This window comes from Dromiciops gliroides, chromosome 5 (genome assembly GCF_019393635.1).
Source record: "Dromiciops gliroides isolate mDroGli1 chromosome 5, mDroGli1.pri, whole genome shotgun sequence".
Lineage (NCBI taxonomy): Eukaryota > Metazoa > Chordata > Mammalia > Microbiotheria > Microbiotheriidae > Dromiciops > Dromiciops gliroides.
Genome location: NC_057865.1, coordinates 260,216,603 through 260,237,649, shown reverse-complemented (window position 1 = coordinate 260,237,649; position 21,047 = coordinate 260,216,603). Strand labels below are relative to the sequence as shown.

The 21,047-nt window shown below is 38.2% G+C and overlaps 1 long non-coding RNA gene across 1 annotated transcript in view; it reads left to right on the top strand.

Annotated features, from left to right (window-relative positions):
- LOC122729537 overlaps nucleotides 1-17,497 on the top strand; it is a 174,941-nt gene extending 157,444 nt beyond the window's left edge. Inside the window, exons 3-4 of the long non-coding RNA XR_006353332.1 lie at nucleotides 9,415-9,478; nucleotides 17,477-17,497. This is a non-coding gene — a long non-coding RNA (uncharacterized LOC122729537). The remainder of the gene's footprint in view (nucleotides 1-9,414; nucleotides 9,479-17,476) is intronic.
- The last annotated feature ends 3,550 nt before the right edge of the window (nucleotides 17,498-21,047 follow it).

Below are 21,047 nucleotides of genomic sequence, written 5' to 3'. Positions count from 1 at the left end.
AAAATAAATAGAAAAAAAAACAAACCATGAACATAACTAATTAACACATTGACCAAGTCTGATAGGATGTGTGATGTTCCATACCTATAGTTCCCCAGCTCTTCAAAAATCCTCTCCTGCCACTTTTATGGGATTTGATCAAGTCAAAACAAAGTTTTCTTCTAATTATCCATTGCATCTGGCATGGCCTTGCTTCAAAGCCTATTTGACATTATGTTTAATTTCAATTCTGCTAGCCATAAAAGGAAGCACTTCACAATGCAAATAAGACTGTCCTTAGAGTCACAATGACCTTTGTTCAAGGCTAAAATTGATCATTGACCAGCTATGTGACACTGACCAAGTCATCTAACTCTGTGTCTTAGCAGTAAAATGAAAGGATTGGTTATTCTAGATAATATTCATGGTCTCTTTCAGCTCTAACAATTCACAAATTGATTCAGTGAATCTATAATGACTTACATCTCAGTTCTTTAACATTTTTTTTGTGTGTCCTGGACCCCTTGGGAAGTCTGATGAAGCCTATGGACCCTTTTTCAGAATAATATTTTAAAAACATAAAATAAAATACATTAGAATGACAAAGGAAACCAATTATATTGAAATACAGTTAATGTTGAAGACTATATTATGTTATTATTCACACACACACACACACACACACACACACACCATAATAGTCTTGAGGATATAGTTATCTTTTAATTGTTTAATGAATATATAGCTCTTAGAATCAGGGTGACCCTTTCTCAGTAACCATATCATACATGGTGCTTCCATATTCATCTTTCTAAAATGTATAAATCCATCTTTAAAGCAACAAAGTGTATAGTACCCTCTCTTGCTTTTCTTTTCTACATTGAAATGTTTGTATTTGTTGATAATCAAATTCATCGTAACAGAAAATTTATCTTAAAGAAAATTTACAATCCATATGTGAGTATTCTCTATTAAAGTTAGTATCATAAGCAAATCCAAATTCCTTTTTTCTTTTGTTACACTGGCTCTCAATTAGTTTGTTAATCCAAGAAGGATTAAGAAGGCTAATAATACTCCATAGGTCATTGAGAGACTAAGAATTTATGATTAAATCCTGACTTTGATGTAGATTTGTGTTATGAAAAAGGGGTAACTTTCCTCTATTAGAATTTTTTCATCTGCAAAATTGACACATATACACATGTGCTTACATATATGTATTTCTATGTATACATTGTATTGCATGACTATTACACGCAATTTAATACATACCATAAATTACATAACCTATAATATACACTATATGTGATTTTTACACACATACATAATGCAGAGGAGTTGCCAAAATTCAATGATATAAGAAGGTCTTCCCTAGGAGTTCCCTACAGGGAAGAACTGACAAGGATGGTACAAATATATATTTGTGTGCATTCATAGATATTTCAACAGAATAATATACACAGTTATCCCTTCTCCATCATGGGGGATGGGGAGTGTGGCCCTATAGGGCCACAGTGTACCCATGACTTGAAATATCTATGTAAATATTTTTGGCCCTCCATTTGTACCAGAGAAGAAGTGTGAATTATTATGTTATTAAAAGAAAAAATATGTTGATATTATTCTATACCATACTTATATTTTATGCATTTCTGAGTTTCTAAACTTTTTTCTGTGTCATCTGCTAGCCTTTGGGTATTTTCTCTGGCTTCTGCCAAACTCCCCGGGGGGGGGGGGCCGCCCCAATTCTCATTTAATATATTAGGCTGATATATTGAAACTATGGTGGAGAAAGTCACAATGTGGAAGGGATAAATGCATATACATACATATGCAATACATATAAACACATAAATATATGCATGTATGCATATATATATTATTTTAGGATTTTCAATGTGCTTTACATATAGTATATCATCTAGTCCATAACTCTATGAAGAAGGTGTGTGTGTGTGTGTGTGTGTGTGTGTAGATGATGATGATAGATGGATGGGTGGATGGATGGATGGATAGATAGATAGATAGATAGATAGATAGATAGATAGATAGATAGATAGATAGATAGATAGATAGATAGATAGCCATAGCTATTGTGAGAAAATAATGGGGTTTTACAACACCCAGAGGTCCCCGCTCTGGAGAGGATAATATTAAGACTGATTGGATTAACTTTGTTGATTAATTCACTTAAAGTTAACTTAATTAAAACCACACTTACCTGAAAGCCTGGCCTTCAGAGGGTGTGTTCTCTGAACTCTGACATCAGCACATTCTGCTCATGGATCACCCTCAAGTCCAGTAAACCAATAGAGTTGAATGATGCTAGCCAATTAGCTTTGAGCAGTGTGGAAGGGCCGCCTCTCCTCTGAACCAGAGAAAACTTCCACTCTCAGTTATGCTCTGGATGGGTTCGTGGTGGGGGACTTGGAAAAGGAAAGAGGGCAGGCTGAGCTCTTATCTCTCCTCTAGGCTGGATAGGCTTCTTAGTTTTCTGAGCCAAGTGTTCTCTCTTTGCTAATATTTGGTATGTTTTAATAAATGCTTAATGCCCAAAACTGGTGCTAAAGCCTCTAATTTATAGGTAACAAATATATTATAAACCCCAGCTAATTTCCCCTAAACTTGGGACAGAAATAAGGTGACCATATAATTTTATTTTCCACACTTATAGAGATATGTATGTATATGTGTGATATACATAGAAACATGTATGTATACATGTATACAAATACATACCTAGATTTCCTTATATTGGATGTTCCAAAAGTCTTGGTACAGTTTTAAGCTTTAAAAGACATTTGGAAAACCCTGTATTTGTATGATTTTGTTTATGAATGTACATGTGTGTATGTCTATATGTTTCCACAGATATGATTATATGTATGTATGTATGTATGTGTGTATGCATTTCTATGTAGAGAGGCAGTGTGGTACAATAGATAAAAAGCTCACTTTCCCAGTATAAAAGACCCAATTTGAATTCCCACCTGTGCTATATACTGGCTATGTGATCCTGTGTGAGTATCTTTATTCCTTAGCATTCTTGGGTAATTCTTAAGACTATAAATTGCAGAGAAGGGGCTAATCTGCATTGGTAGAAAATGTATCCTCACCTAGAAATTCCCAAATCCATAAAATCACAAGTCCAGTTCCAACCCCCCTATTTCTATATCTCCATATGCATTTGTGTATGTATATATGTATGTGTGTATGTATAGAAACACACACAGAGAAACCTGTATACAATGTACACATAAAAACATGTGCCTGTCTCCAGATTGTGTGTGCATATGTTTATACCTATCTATATGCAGAAATACATGTGCTGAATCTCTCCTGGCCTCAACTTCTTCATCTCAAGAATAAGCATTTTGAGGTAAATTATCTCTAAGATAACTTTTTATAATAATTCTAAGACTTACCAAGTACTTTGAAAATCTGAGCAAGATTTTTATAAAGAAACCACTAAACATGCATCATCCCTTGAAATGTAACAGCTAAGAAACAAAGATGAATAGGTGTGACGAGAGGCCTTGATGTGGCATCATGAGACCTGGGCTCTTGTCCTTGATCTGTCATTTCTCAGCCATGTGACTAGGAGCCAAGCATTTAACCTCAGAATCTAGGCCTCAATCTTTTCATCTTTAAAATGGGAGGTTTGGATGAGCTGATCTCTAAAGCTAAAGGCCCTTTCAATTCTAAATCTATGTTACTGGATAAATGATGTGTGTTATATATACATGTCAATGTACAAGCAAATTAAATGTACATTACATACACTTGCATATGCATACATATACTTTTATGTGTGTATACATATCTATCTCAATATATCCATATGTATATGTGTGTGTGTGTGTGTGTGTGTGTGTGTGTGTGTGTGTGTGTGTGACAGAAAGAAATATGTCCTGGGAACAGATCACCTTGGTGACTGTCCCACAGGAGTAAGAGAAGACTGGTCTTTTGTATCTTTACAAGACAAAAAGGAATGAAGGGCATTATGAAGAACTGGGAGGGAAATGTAACAATAGGGAGGGAATCTTGGAATAATGGAGCACCAGTAAGATATGCAGTACCCGTATCTTGCCTATCAGTGTACCAGGTAGCAGCTCCTTAGGCTCTGTGATTTTTCCCTGCCCACTCATCTACAGGGGAGAATAGAAGAGACTCAGGTTTTAAAAACTGGAGAATTCTGAGTCTGATGCTTTTGGGCAGTAGCTGTTTTGTTGACTGGACCTCAGAGATTAAAACTGGGAAGTATATGTAATGCTTACATAAACTAGGGTAAGATCTCTAAAAGGGAAGCAGATATGGAAGAAAAGTGCAAACCTTGAGGGCATAGTTAGCTGGGAGAGCCCATCCCTTTTATTTTTAAGAGCTTGGTGCCTCAGGCTAAGAATTTTCATGCTGAGTAATATTGATATAGTGCTTGGAGGTTTGTAAAGGCCCTTACATATATTATCTCATCTGATCCTCACAACAATCTTGATAGATAGAAGCTATAATTATCTCCAGTTTTATAGCTGAAGAAATTCAGACCAACAGGGTTTAAATGACTTGCTAATAAACAGCTGAGGGAGTATTCAAACCCAGGGCTTCCTTACTCCAAGTCCAGTGATTAGTGAGAGTTGAATAGCCAAGACTAAGAAGAAACATGTTAGGGAAAGTCTGAAGGGAGGCTTTTCGCTTGTCCTTGCTGCCTTTTCTGAAAAGTGACAGGAAAAATTTATGGATTTGGCCTGAAAGAGTATGACAGCACCCACTGTTCCCTAGAAGCCAATGATTTCAGGTGAGACAGAAGCTGGAGGCTATGGGTCCAGCAAAGCAACATCAGTGCAGTAGTATCATGTATTGTTCATCCTTCATTCTTTTTTTTTTTTTATTTAAAAAAAAAATTTTTTTTGGTGAGGCAATTGGGGTTAAGTGACTTGCCCAGGGTCACACAGCTAGTATGTGTTAAGTGTCTGAGGCTGGATTTGAACTCAGGTACTCCTGACTCCAGGGCCAGTGCTCTATCCACTGCACCACCTAGCTGCCCCCATCCTTCATTCTTAAAGAGAACTAATGACATCAGCCAGATGATGTCTTGACATGCAAGTGTATTGGATTTAAGTGAGGCAGAGCTATGCAGTCATCAGCCTCACTCTCTCCTCCAGTGTCATCAGAGTCCAGTGGCCAGACATAAGTAGAGACAACTGATGGTGTAGGGGGAGACTTTGGCCTTTTTAAGCTAAGGTCTTTCCTAAGTCTCAGTTGGTCTGAAGCAATGCCCATTCTGTAATTGAAGGTTGGTCAGAATTGGGACAAAAAATGGCCTAGTTTGCTTTCCCCAAAGATTTAATCTGGGTGGGAAAGACTCTCACAGTTACTGGATAGCACAGAAAACCAAAGCATTGGGTAGGGAATAAAAGACCATCTAGGGGGCAGCTAGGTGGTGCAGTGGATAGAGCACCAGCCCTGGATTCAGAAGGACCTAAGTTCAAATCCAGCCTCAGACACTTAACACTTACTAGCCGTGCGACCCTGGGCAAGTCACTTAACCCCAATTGCCTCAACACCCCCCCCCAAAAAAAAGAAGCATTATATACTTCTCTGTCTTCTTAAACTTATCATACTTGAAAACTTCAATGTATTTCAGCAAGCATTTATTACATACCTACTATGTGCCAGTCACTATACTTAGCACAGAGGATAAAAAGACAAAAAGGAAATGTTCTCAATGAAACCATATTGTATTGGGGAAAAACTAATTGGGCAATGCTAAAATCTGGGAGAGGGAGGCAGGAAGGGTTTTGCATTAGGAATTCTCGGAGGTAGAGCTGAGGAAGGAAGATATTAGAATGGGAGCTCTCTCTAACAAGAGAGTGGGAATTTCCTCCCCTACTAAAATCAAAAATATCTTTGGTTTAGTTTTAATTCAGTCCTAGGGAGCTGGCTGAGATTCACAGGTTAAATTATTTGGTCAATGTCATATAGCTAGCAATCACCAACGGTGAGACTTGAACATGGATTTTCCTGTTTCTAAGTCTAGGACTATCAGTTATACCATTCTTCCTGCCTCTTTCAAACAGACCTCAAATGAACACACTTCAACTTTCCCTTTTTATGACTTGGGGTCATTTTTATACAGGTAAGTGATTGTACTAGGCTGAAATACAGTGGTGTTCTTTGAGGATATTGAGGGATATACAACTTTTCGGCCCTACACAAAATGGCCCCAGACTTTTAAGTTTTTCAAGTTCTTTTATTATTTTTTTTTGAGACATAAGAACTAAGAATAATTTTAAACATTTTCCTTATCAGCTTTCACTGGCAGCTGTTAATTCTTATTGCTATCAAGGTGCCTGCCAGTAGTATTCCCTACTGCATTCTCCTCCTGTTTCTCAACTCCTAGTCTATTTCATTTAATCTGCTAAGCATTTGAAAATGGATAGCAAAGTTGGTCAGACTTCTGTGTATGAAGTAAAGCTAACTAAAAATACACAAGGTATAAAATGCACCCATCAATTGGGGAATGGCTGAACAAGTTGTGGTATATGACTGTGATGGAATGCTACTATGCTTTAAGAAATGATGAGCTTGGTGATCTTAGAAAAACACAGAAAGACTTGCACAGGGGCAGCTAGGTGGTGCAGTGGATAAAGCACCAGGCCTGGATTCAGGAGTACCTGAGTTCAAATCCAGCCTCAGACCCTTGACACTTACTAGCTGTGTGACCCTGGGCAAGTCACTTAACCCCCATAGCCCTGCCAAAAAAAAAAAAAAGACACAAAATAATGAAGAGTGAAATGAGCAGAACCAAGAGAACATTGTATACAGTAACAGTAATATTGTTGTAAGAATGGCATTGAGGGGCAGCTAGGTGGCACAGTGAATAGAACACTGGCTCTGGAGTCAGGAGTACCTGAGTTCAAATCTGACCTCAGACACTTAACACTTACTAGCTGTGTGACCCTGGGCAAGTCACTTAACCCCAATTGCCTCACTAAAAAAAAAAAAAAAAAACAATGGCATTGAGTGAATAAGTCATTTTGTCTATCATAAATGCCCAACTTAATTATAAAGGACATATGGAGAAAAATGTTATCTGCATCCTGAGAAAGAACTGATAAATAGAAGTATGTATTTTACATATATGTATATATATAAACTATATATATTACATACATATATGTAAAAGTATGTACTTTTGTATACAGAAAAATATTATTTTACTTATATGTGTATGTGTGTATATACACACATGTTTGTGTCTAATGGTAGCCATCTCATGGTGGGGGGGGAGAGAAAAAAAGAAATTTACATGACAACTTTACTATATTTTTTAAAGGAATAGCAAGTTGTACTTAATAGATTTGTAATTTCATGTATAATCTTTTTTTTTTCTATTCGACTATGTTATGGAAATGCTTAATTTCTTAAGTTCAAAGTAAAATAAGCAAAATTTAAATTTTTTTTAAAGTAGAAAGAACACTGAGTTTGAAGTTAGAACACTAAAAGTCAAATACAACTTCTTCTGTGCTTCCAAACAAGGCACTTAACCTCTTAAATTCTGTTTCTTTATTTGTAGGATGAGAGAATTAGACTAAATGATGAGGCACAAGTTGTTTCTTAGGTGTGATTACTCTTCTCATTGATGTGTATATCTATAGGAGAGTGAAACCTAGGTTTGTGGGTGTAATATTCATCACATCAGGAGAAGTAGATTTGAATTCCATCCCTTCCATGGAGTTGCTATGTGACTTTAGGCAAATCACTTAATATCTCTGGGCTTTGGTTTCCTATCTTTAAAGTAAAGAGGTTGGGCCTTGGTCCTATGATCTCCATCATTCTCTTCAGTTAAAAATGTCTATGTTCAATAGCAGCTGAGGGGGCACCCATGAGCAAAGTATGCGGGGGGTGGGGGGGAATGTTTATATAATGCTTTTAAAGTTTCATCTGCATTATTAGCATTTCCTCCATCACTTTCTTAAGTCTAGACAATCAACAAAATGATAAGTCAAGACCTGATGTGTAGTTTGCCAGTTTTTAAGGTTTGAATGCTCATGGTGAAAATGTAATAATTATTTCTCATAAGCTGGTGTGAGTAGGCTCCAAGATACCCTTGAGGTTACATCACACTTGGATCACAGACCTATCGCTGGAAGGGCCATCTGAGGTCTTCCAGAGCAAACCCTCATTTTATAGATGAGGAAAGTATGGCTCAGGGAGATTACTGACCATCTTAAAGCCCCACTGGTGGTGACAGAGGCAAGATATGAATGTAGGTTCCCTGAGTCTAGAGTCCGAGCTTTTCTACAGTAGCAAAATCTATTTTGGTTGGTTAGAGGCCAATTTTTCTCACTCCCTAAGTCCTTGGCTGCATTCTAAATAGCTGAGGTTAGTGAGCTCTGGATATAATCTGTTATTAGAGTCTATTATTTTTGTAATGCATTATATTATCTTTGCAGAAGCGGTAGATTTAAACTCATAACTGTGTTTACTTAGACTAATGTTGACATTAGTTTTAATTCCCTGACAATTGATGGTAGGGTTTGGTGACCCAGAAGCATATCTGTCAGTAGAGAATAGCAGCCCTAGAATTTAAAAATAGCAATGGAAAATCCACTAAGTGAATGTTACATAAATACATAATTGTGCATTGATTTGCATGAAATGTAACTTGCATGATGACAGAGATTTTCTCAGAATTTCTTGAATATAGTTTGGTTCTTTCCACATCCAGGCAGATATCACTCAGTTACCCCTTTTGCCATTACCTACATTCTTACCATTTTCTTGAGGGCCATGAATACACTGTGGGCCTGGAATGAATAAAACCTCTACCCCTCCCAGCTACCACTGTTCCTTTAAGTCTTATCCCCTTCCTTCTCCACTGGGTCCTTATCTCTTGGAACCATGCATGACCAAGAAATGTCTCCAAGGTGTTACAGCCATAACAAGGGTCAAGACTCTGTTCACCATTTGGTGGCTGTAGTTCTGTGCCTTCCATCAGCTCTCTCAAAAAGCCAAAAAAGTAGAGAGACAATGACACAAAGAGAGATGTGACATAGTTTTTGGAGAGGCTGAAGGAAGTATAAGGACAAAGACAGAGAAGAGGCAAGCTTGTGAGCGGAGCCAGTGTATCTGGTCTGTCCTTGACCACACTCTACTGTTCTATAAGGAATGGAGAAGAATGATGGGAGTCAGCCCAGCCTGTGGACAGTGAAGTAGGCAGCAGACAGAGAACAGTGTTGTGTGTGGAAACTTGTGACACTGAAAGCTTGCTCCTATTCCCAAATTTTCCCCAAACCGAATCCAGACTTTGAACCCATTGGATGCCATGAATCAATGATCACTTGGGATATATATTTCCTAAACTCCTTTGCCTTCTTGTAGGAGAAATGTCTGTGCAAGAAGTTAAAATAACTGATCTACATCTTTTTTTTTTAGAACTCTGGGATTCCTAGAGGCCTGTGGTTGTCTTAGATTAAAGATGTGGCCATATGGCCATGTGGTAAGTGTCCTATTATCTATTATTATCATTCTACTTCTTCCTGCTATGAAAATAGTAAAAAAAAATCAGATATAGTTTAAAATGTCTGTTCACATGGGGGAAGAGTGGATTCCATTTTACTAATGTTACATGATTAGGAATCAGAGAAATAAAAGGGGGGAAGTGAATTTTCCCACAAGTCGGGGCTCAAGGACAATTTTAATTGAATAAATCTGCACTGACCATATCCTTTAAGAAAATAAGTGAATAAATGAAAAAGCATTTATTAAGCACTTAGTATATGCCAAGCGCTGTGCTAGACACAATGGATACAAATAGGAATAGCATATTCCCTGGCACATAGTTAAACACTTGATAAATGTCTGCTGACTGATTGATGGAGAAGGAAGACAACATATATATGGTAGACAAGGAAGTATATTCTGGGGAGGGAACACACAGGGACGTTGAGCAGATTCATAGAACGACTGATTGGTGTATCCTTTCTAGGAATGGTAGTATTGATTTGATAATAGTTTGCAGAGGTAGAGATGGAACGTGTGTGTGTGTGTGCGCGCGCGCGCGCACGTGCGCTCCCATAGGTTATCTAACAACAGAAGCATTATGTGAAGATGGCAAGGAGAGCAACAGTATGAAGATTTAAATTGTCCTAGAAGTGATAGATTCTTACTAATCAGAAAAAGGAAAAAAGGATAACTAAAGTTTTGGGTTAGAGGGGGATGCTGGAATGAATAACATTATTAATGATAGCAAACATTTATACAACACTTTAAGGTGTACAAAAGATTTACAAATTTGATCTCATTCCCTCTTCATAACCATGGGAGGTAGGTACTATTATTATATCCATATTACATATGAGGAAACTAAGGCAGGCATTGGTTATGGTGGTTAAGTGACTTGCCCATGGTAAGTGTCTGAGGTCAACTTTGAACTCAGGTCTTCCTGAGTCAACCACACTGTTGCCCAGGGTCACACAGCTAGTAAGTATCTGAGGCCAGATTTGAACTCAGGAACATGAGTCTTACTGACTTCAGGCCAAGTGCTCTATCCACTGAGAAACCTAGCTGCCCTTAGATACTTTCTGACACCAGTTTCTCAAAAACAAACAAACAAACAAACAACAACAACAAAACAAAACAAAAACCAGGGTGGAGAGAAGCTGGCTACTATCATTTTCGAGGCATTTATTGATGGGTATAAGCAGTGAGTAGAGTACAATTTCCTGTGCAATACAAGAGGATGAATATTTTATCACTAGAAATTGGCAAAACATTATAATTTTACAGCCAGTTTTTGCTATTTGCTTTCCCACCCAATAAAGTATTGTTATTGTTGGCTATAATGTGCATGGTATTGAAGAGAAGCTATTTCTTGTAGGCAGTAAGTCCACATAATTTTAAAAGGATTATGATTACTGGAAGGGATAAAAGAACCATTAAGGCTTTATTAGCCAGTTTAATATTAAATCATACTTTACATCCCCTTGCCTTGAAAGAATATGCTGAAAAATTAAAATATGACCCTCTAAAATTTTTATTTCTTCAGTGACTTACTGTATTTAGTGAAGTTATCTACCAGTTTTCTCATTAATAGTGATTATTTTACCATCACTCATTTATTTAGTTTTTTGACCAAACCTCTCATTTCATTGGCAGAGGGAATATATCCATCACTATGTACTCTGGAACTTACCATTTAAGGGTGAATTGTCTGAGAGCCCAGAGAGGACAAATAACTTGTCAAAGGTCAGACAATTAGTATGTGTAACTGTTATCCTCAAACCCAGAGTTGTACTTAAGTCCAATACCTGCTCTCTAGCTATGATACTGCTTCATGCTGTTAAGAAGGGAAAGGAACAATTTTTTTTAAAACTTCTTACATGCTAGGTACTGTGGCAAGCAAAACTATATGTGATCACCTTATTTTTTGTCCCAAGTTTGGGGAAAATTAGCTGGGGTTTCTAAATTAGTTGTTACTTATAAATTAGAAGCTTTAGCACCAGTTTTGGGGCATTAAGCATTTATTAAAGTATATTAGATATTAGTAAAGAGAGAACACCTGGGTCAGAAAGTTAAGAAAATGGGGCAGCTAGGTGGCACAGTGGATAGAGCATTGGCCCTGGAGTCAGGAGGACCTGAGTTCAAATCCAGCCTCAGACACTTGACACTTACTAGCTGTGTGACCATGGGCAAGTCACTTAACCCCAATTGCCTCACCAAAAAAAAAAAAAAAAAGAAAGAAAGAAAGAAAGGAAGGAAGGAAGGAAAGAAGGAAGGAAGGAAGGAAGGAAGGAAGGAAGGAAGGAAGGAAGGAAGGAAGGAAGGAAGGAAGGAAGGAAGGAAGGAAGGAAGGAAGGAAGGAAGGAAGGAAGGAAGGAAGGAAGGAAGGAAGGAAGGAAGGAAGGAAGTTAAGAAAAGGCCTATCTAGCCTAGAGGAGAAATAGAGCTCAGCCTGGCCTGCTTCTTCCTCCAAGTCCTCTGCCACCAGGAGCACCTCAGAGGGAGTCTAGGAGTAACTGTGTGTGTGGAAGCTTTTTATGGGTCCAGGAGAGGCAGTCCAGTTGCTCTGTTGTGGCCAAGAGCTTCCTACTGACTTGCCCAGACCTGCTCTGTGCTACACTGCTCTGTGCTAAGCTGTGCTGTGCTTCCCTTTTGCCCAAGTAAGACCAACCTTTCCTGAAGTCTTCTAAATTATCTCAAGTTGGAAGATTGGGTCTCTGTCTTTTTGTAGATTCTGTAGTTTCAGAATCCGTTTAGAGGCTTGATTTAATGTTCTTTTTGAGGGAACCTCAAGAGAACTCAAGCAACTTGCTGGCTTCTCTCCACCATCTTGGCTCTACCCCCTTTCCTGTTGATCAAGGTGAGAAATGTAGCAACTAATTTTGCTCAGTGTTTGTGGATTTGAACCCATGTGATTAACTCCAAATGCCGTGCTTTTTCCACGAAAGCCAATCAGATAACCCATGTGTTAGTGGTATCTGTTGTGTTACCTCACACCATGCTAGATAATGTGGGAGTAAAAATGAAAAATAAAAAGACCAAGTCGTGGTCTCTACACTCAATTCCTTAAACATTTCTTGCGTATCTACTATATTCAAATCTCCAGCTCCACATTCTAGTCAGGGAGATAAAATGAATCATGACAAAATATTAGAAAATGATTTCTAGTCTACTGTCAAAGAGTATAGGAACAGTTGGAGTTTGAAGAAGCAAAAAATGGGTGTGGAGAAGCCAGGGTTCTCTTTATGGAAGAGATGGAATTTAAAACAGTCTCTTAAAATGGGCTAGATTGTCTTATGTGGGTAAAGGGGGTTGGGGTAGGTCAAAGAACTGCTTGGAGAAAGGAACATGGATTAAATGACACTTCAAGGTCCCTGGAATCTTTAGCATTCTAGGCTACATCTTTCTTGCCTTTGGCTAGTATGTTTGATTTTATTGATCTCACTTCATTCTTTACTTTTCCAGATGCTGAGAGTCTAAATAAACTTTTCAAAAAAAGTTTTCAATTAGAATAATGCAGTAGGAATGCTTGGGGCCTGGGGAGCTACTCCTATCAGGATCCACAAAGACAGACAGCCTAGAGAAAGCTTTAAAAACCAGGATGGAGTTCAAAAGGGACTAATATAAAGTAGTTCAGTGAGTGAGAGAAACCAGACTTCATGGATATAGAATTTAGAATGCCTTAAATACTACTAGTAAGACTCAAAATTCAACAGAAACCATTTGTGAGTCCTAGTGAAGCAGAAAATAATGGAGATATTTAGAAAGCTAAAATTACATGTAGTGCATGTAACATCCAAGTTTGAGACACCAGAGGAGAGAAAGAAAGTCCAAAATCCTCTGATGGAAAGATGGAATGTTCAAAATCTTCCAATAGGAAAATGGGAAGTCCAAAATCCTTTTCTAGGGAGAAGGGAAGCCCAAGATCCTCTAAGAGGAAGTCCAAAGTCTTCTGAGAGCACCCTACGAAGCTCACAAGGTCAGCTTTTCTGACCAAAGGACAGGGGAGAGCAGAGATCTTCCCAAAGCCAAAGGTGGAGGCCTCTCCTTCTTTATCTCCCTATACCCCCTTCACACTCATACATCCAACAATCTCCCCAAGGCAGAACCTTCTTAGGGGCTTCACATGGAACCCTATGCTTATTCCATTGTCTGGAATCCCATTTCCTTCTCAACTGGCTTGATAATTTATGGACAATATGGCCAAATGTCCTTCATCTATCAGAGCACAATTCCTTTACAACTTCATTAGAGTTTCAGGGCCTCTTAGCTGTTAGGTCAATGAATAATTCAAGGCCTGAGACATGCTCTCATGTAGATGTGTTAGTGTTATTTTAAAAGATCTGGAAGGCAATTATAAGATACACAGCGTCAGAACTAGAAAAGATCTCATCAGCTACCAACTCTACAGATAAGGGAAATGAGAGTCTATGTGACAGGTCAGAGGTTATGAAGTTAGTTAAATGGGAGAGCCTGGATTTGCATCTAAGTTTTTCTCTTGACTTCCAATCTAGTTCTCTTTCCAGCATACCACACTATCAGGCTTAACATATTTGGTCTTAGGCAGGCCCTTCCTATAGCATTGTAATTCAAGGGATAAAATTTTTAAGTTGAGATTACTTTTTTATTTATTTATTTTTTATGAGGCAATTGGGGTTAAGTGACCTGCCCAGGGTCACACAGCTAGTAAGTGTCAAGTGTCTGAGGCTGGATTTGAACTCAGGTCCTCCTGAATCTAGGGCTGCGCCACCTAGCTGGCCTTGAGATTACTTTTTAAAGGATGTTTTATTGAAATTTTATCACATGCTGGCATTACTCATGATTTTAATTCAATAGTTTGAACTTGGAAACATTTACTGTAATCATTAGATGGATCTGGGATCCCATTCATATGGGTGTCCATCTGTAGGTTCAGAATATTTAACCCTTCATGATTTCTCATTCTCTGGGATTATTAACCATGTCTTTCTGGAAATCCACTGTAGTAGATCTAGATCTAAACAATAGAGTGGAATGAGGTTGTAATACAGTAACTAAGATGATTCAAAAATAGAAAATAAGAATAAAGGAAAAAAATGATTAGTTTAAATTTTTGCTGAACTTTTAAGGCTATTTCTTATCAATTTCTCAGTTTCAAATTGATAAGGAAACTATTAGAAATATCAATTTAACAATCAGCTCATTTAGGAGTATAATTAAATAATTGTGCGGTCTTCATCCATTAGAAAACTGTGAGGTGGGGGCAGCTAGGTGGTGCAGTGGATGAAACACCGGCCCTGGATTCAGTAGTACCTGAGTTCAAATCTGGCCTCTGACACTTGACACTTACTGGCTGTGTGACCCTGGGCAAGTCACTTAACCCCCCATAGCCCTGCCAAAAAAAAAAAAAGAAAAAAGAAAACTGAGCTATCTGAAAAATATAAAAGTTATATATATATATATATATATATATATATATATATATATATATATATATATATATATATATATATATATATATATACATATTTAAAAACCAGGATGGAGTTCAAAATATAAAGTAGTACAGTGAGTGAGAGAAACCAGACTTTATGGATATAGAATTTAGAATGCCTTAAAGATTACACTTGTGTACATGTTTATATATAAACATGCATGCAAATATATGTATATACATGTATATGTATATAATTAGTTCTTAGAGAATATATATGTATATGTGTGTATTCACACATATACTCACATATACTGCCACTTCACAAAAGAGAAGGGGGAAGAGATAGGTTTTCTCACATTTCCTTCTTGGGGCTAACTTTGTTCTTTATCATTTTGAAAAATCAGTTCTGATTGTTTGATGCTTGCTCTTTCCACTTGCATTGTTGTGATCACTGGGTTTATCTTCTCTTTCTCCTCTGCCTCCTCCTTCTCCTCCCTGTTCTCCTTCTCTTCCCCTCTAACAAAAAACCTTTCCTCGTCCCTCTAATTTACTACCTCAAGCTAGTATCTTACATCTTTTCTCCCTTTTACTGATAAAGTTCTAGAAAAAGTCATTACACTGTCTATCCCCATTTCTCACCACCTGTTTACTTATTCCTGAAACACCTACAATCTGGCTTCTTTCCAAATCCTATCTAGCATTACTCTAAGAAGACTGAAATCCTTTTAATTTCCAAATCCAATTGTTTCCTCAGCCCTCATCCTCCTTGATCTCTCTTCAGTATTTAACATTGTCAGTCACCCCCTCCTTCTTGACACTATCTGATGCCTTGGTTTTTAGTACTGCTTTCTTGCTTCTCTTCCTACCTGTTTAAACTGTTCCTTCTCGAGTTCTTTCTGTGGGCCTCCCTATACTTTTTCCCTTGTTTACTTTATTCACTGCCATGAATCTTCAACTGTCTTCAATTGTTACCTCTATGTACATAGCACAACAAATGCCTCATGTATGTGTGTAATACATTGTTTTTGTTCAGTTGCTTTTCAATTGTATTCAAATCTTCACAATTCCATCTGAGGTTGTCTTGGCAAAGATACTGGAGTGGTTTCCTTTTCCTTCTACAGTTCATTTAAAGATGAGGAAACTGAGGCACAGTGTTAAAAAAGCTATCCAGGGTCACACAGGTAGTAAGTATCTGAGGCCAGACTTGAACACAAGAAGATGAGTCTTCTTGACTCCAAGCCTGGCACTCTGTTCACTGTGCTACCTAGCTACCTTGTGTAATACACACACACTACATATATGTACATATACACATATGTGTATATGTGTAAATATATATATAGTCAGACAGATAGAAACATAAATCTTGGAGGTTTGTAGATAAATGCATGTGTATATATGTATACACACTTGTGTACATGTTTATGTATAAACATGCATGCAAATATATGTGTATATATGTATATAATTATATATGTGTGTATATATGTATATATGTGTGTATATGTATATATATATGTGTGTGTATATATATATATGTATATATGTATATAATTAGTTCTTAGTTAGAGAAGAGCTAGTTTCAGAGCCTGGAAGATGTTCAGTTTAGCCTCTGACATATAACTGACTGTGTAATCCTGGACCAGTTAGTCATTTGAAGGAAAGAGGCAGAAAATCAGAGAGACAGAGACAGACAGAGATAGAGAGACATACACACAGAGAGACAAAGAGATAGATGCAGAGATAAACAAATAAAGTGGCTCACTCCACTCTGCATCTGCTGCCTTCCCTGGTTTCAGCTCTACCAAGATGCCCCTTCCAGGTGAAGCTCATCACCTCTAATTTCACCACCCTACAGCTAACTCGATCAAACCTATATTGACACCACCTCCCCCAGCTTCCTCTCTCCTCTGATTGGAAGACTGGAATGTGGAGTACCAAGCTCCTCCCAATAACTTCCTTTGTAGAGGGCAGAAACTGAACTATTTGGCTCATTCTACTCTGCATCTGCTTCTTGGCTTGGTTTTAACTCCATGGAACAAGAAACCCACACTAGCTATTCCCTGGTTTCCCCACTCCTCTCCTGACTCCTTTTGTGTATTGCCTCCCTCCCATTAGCTTTTAAACTCCTTGAGAGGAGGGACTATTTTTTATTATTATTATTATTTGTTTCCCTAGTGCTTATAGTAGACACATAGGAGACACATAATAAATGTTTATTTGATTGGACTAGCTAAAGACAGAGGGACAGGGAGATCTTTGAGAGTTATAAAATACTATGCACACATTATCACCTCACAGAAATCAGCCAGGTGGGTACTAGGAATATTATTATCCTTTTATCTTCAAAGATAAGGGAACTGAGGCTCCACATAGTAAGGACTGACTTATCCATGTTGATACAAAGATTAAGTATCAGTAGCATGATTCAAACCCTTATCTTCCCGTATCCAGGCCTAGTACTGGATGCATTATGATTGCCATTGATGCATTACATCGTGATGCCCTTGCAGAAAAAACCTGACAAACCCTTGGTTTAAGACTGTATCCTCATTTGAACTCTTTCCCCTCCCCCTCCAGGTGGGGATTGCTCTTCTTCTGTCCAATTACCAGCACTAGTCAGCCCTGCCTCAGGTAAGATGCAGCAATTTAATTCCCATCTGTTCCCTTCTCTGTACTCAGACTGCTACCACTAGTTCAGATGCTCATTAGCCCTCTCTCATTCTATTATAATTACTTCTTATCTGTTCTTGCCTCCCATGTCATCTCTCCCCAATCCATCTCTCACACAGCCTTGTAATTAATCTTCCTAATGCACAGGTCTGACCATGCCACTCTCCTACTCAAAAGCCTTCAGAGCATCCTTATTATCTGTAAAACAAAATACAAATTTCTCCAGTCTGACGTTTAAGGTGCTTCCTGCTCTTTCTCTAACCTGCTTTCACAGCTTTTCACGTTGTTCAGTCATGTCAGACACTTCATGACCCCTTTTGGGGTTTTCTTGGCAAAGATACTGGAGTGGTATGCCATTTCCTTCTCCAGCTCATTTTACAGATGAGGAAACTGAGGCCGAAACGTAAATGACTTACCCAGGGTCACACTGAGGCCAGATTTAAACTCAGGTGGTCTTGACTGAAGGGCAGGCACTATTATCTATTGTACCACCTAGCTGCCCTTTACAGGTCCTTGTGGTTTTTTACTCAGTTCCCCATCGCTCTGCAATCTAATCAAATCAGCTGCCTGACATTTTCTTTCTTCACTCCCTAATTCCTCACATTTATTTAAGCCATCCCCATCCTCTGCAGGACCATACCTCCTCAACACTTCTACCTATTAAAATCCTTCTTTTCCTCCAAGGTCTAGTGCAAGAGCTAGCTGTTTTCTTCACGAAGTCTTCTGTGATCCTGCCTCTGGAAAATAGAACCTCCGATTAGATCGCTTATAAGCCTTTGTCTTAGTCCTTCTTCTTTCATCACATACTACCTGGAATGGATGATCTTTGTGATATATTGCTGTAATCTCTTTTGGTAGTGTTTTATTTAAAATTTTTGCATCAATATTCCTTGGGGAAATTGTTCTATAGTTTTCTTTTTCTGTTTTTGCTCTTTCTGGTTTAGGTAACAGCAACCATATTTGTGTTGTAAAAGGAATTTGGTAAGCCTCTTTCTTTGCTAATTTTTTCCAAATAGTTCATATAGTATTGGAATTAATTTTTCCTTAAATGTTTGGTAGAACTCACTTGTGAATCCATCTGGTCCTGGGGATTTTTTCTTAGGTATTTCATTGAAGGCCTATTCAATTTCTTTTTCTAAGATAAGGATATTTAAGGATTCTACTTCCTCTTCTGTTAACCTGGGAAATTTATATTTTTATAAATGTTCATCCATTTCACTTAGATTTTCAGATTCATTGGCTTTAGAAAGGACTGGGGAATTGCGGACATGGTGTTTGCTGCCCAACAACTCCAACAGAAATGCCAGCAGCAGAACAGAGGTCTGTACAAAATGTTCATTGACCTGACCAAAGCCTTTGAGACTCTCAATCATGAGGGCCTGTGGAAGATCATTGTGTAATTTGGTTGCCTAGAAAAGGTAATCAGTATTGTTTGTCAGTTTCATGACAGCAGGCTTGCACAGGTTCTGGATAACAAATGATGCTCTCACGCTTCCCCGGTCACCAATGGAGTGAAACAGGGTCATTTGCTTGCTCTTTAGCAGGATATTTTCCATGCTTTTGTCAGATTCCTTCAACTATGATACAAATGGCATCGAGGTCAACTATCACACTGGTGATAAACCATTTAACTTGAAAAGGCTTACAAGCCAACACCAAAGTAGAGGATGAATTGGTGCACGGCGTTTTGTTCACAGATGATTATGCACTCAATGTAGCCTCTGAGGCTGAGATTCAATAGAATATGGATTGGTTCTCTTCTTCTTGTACTAATTTTGACGTGACAATCAATACCAAGAAAATAGAGGTCTTCTACCAGCCAGAACCACACCATCCATACATGGAACCATTGATTAGAGTAAATGTAGAAATTTTGAATGCTGTGGATAAGCTCACCTACCTTGGCAGTATATTTTCTAGGATTTTCTACACAGATGATGAGATTGATGCACACATTGTCAGGGCTAACCGTTTGGGAGGCTCTGAAAGAAAATATGGAAGAGAAGATGTATTAGACTGCCTATCAAACTGTACATCTACAGGCTGTAATTGTGCTGTGAAACCTGCACAGTATAACAGTGACATTCCAGAAAGCTGAACCATATCCATTCCAATTGTCTCAGGAAGATTCTGAAGATGACCTGGCAAGATAAATTACAGGACATTGAGATACTCTTTAGAGCTGAACTGCCAAGCATTCAAACTCTAAAGAAGAGAGCACACCACAATTGACTGACCCGACCCATGGTGGTCAGAAGAATTGGTACAAGGAACTCTGAATGTCTCTCTGAAGAACTTTTGTATCATCTGTGAGACATGGACGACACTGGCATAGTACCGCCCAGGATGATGTGCCCACATCAAAGAAGGTACTGTACTCCATGAACAAGACAGAATTGCAGAAGCACAAGGGAAATATGAGTTGTGCCGATCCAGAGGGTGCTATTCCAAATGGTCTAATGGACTTCTTGTCCCTGACCTGTGGTAGAGACTTGCAAATTTGTGTTGCTCTGATCAGCCATAGCCAAACACCCTGTACCCTGACCCCAACATTGTGATGTCATTAATCTTCTCCAAAAACAAAGGATGAACAGCAACAACCAGGATTCCCTCTCTTTCGTTCACATATTTTTTCACCTTTGATCTGACTTTGACCTCCTTCTTGTGGGGAGGAATTCTAATGCTTTTCCTTTTTTTGTAATCCTAGTGCACAGCCTGTGCAGAACAGACACTTGATTACTCTTTGTTGAATGAATGAATAAACAAAAAGCAGTTGTTAAGCACTCGATGTATGCTAAGCACTGTGCTAAGTTCCAGGGGGTTACAAATACAAAAAAGGCTCAGCCACTCATTATCTGTGTGACACTACACAACTCATTTATTTATTTTTGTTTTTTTTTTTTTCTGGGGCAATGAGGGTTAAGTGACTTGAGGAGGCCCGATTTGAACTCAGGCCCTCCTGAATCCAGGGCTAGTGCTTTATCCACTGCACCCCCCACTACACAACTCATTTAGACTTCAGCTTCGTCATCTGTAAAATGGGGATAATAATAGTTACTACCTCCCATGACTGCAATGACAATAAAATGAGATAATTTTTAAAAAGCTCTTTGCAAACCTTAAAGTACTGTGGAAATGCTGGCTTTTGTTACTATCATCTAAATAAGCTGTCACTAGTAGAGCAGAAAACCACATTATTCAGCAATTTTTCTAAGAGGGACAGCTAGGTGGCATAGTGGATAAAGCACCAGCCCTGGATTCAGGAGGATCTGCATTCAAATCCAGCCTCAGACACTTGACACATACTAGCTGTGTCACTTAACCCTCATTGCCCTGCCCCCCCAAACAAAAACAAAACAAAACAAAACAAAAGATGACTGTAAGGACTTAAAAGTCCCTACCATCAAAAAGCTTACATTCTAATCTAAGGATATATACATATACCTATACATACATACATAATGTATACATACACATA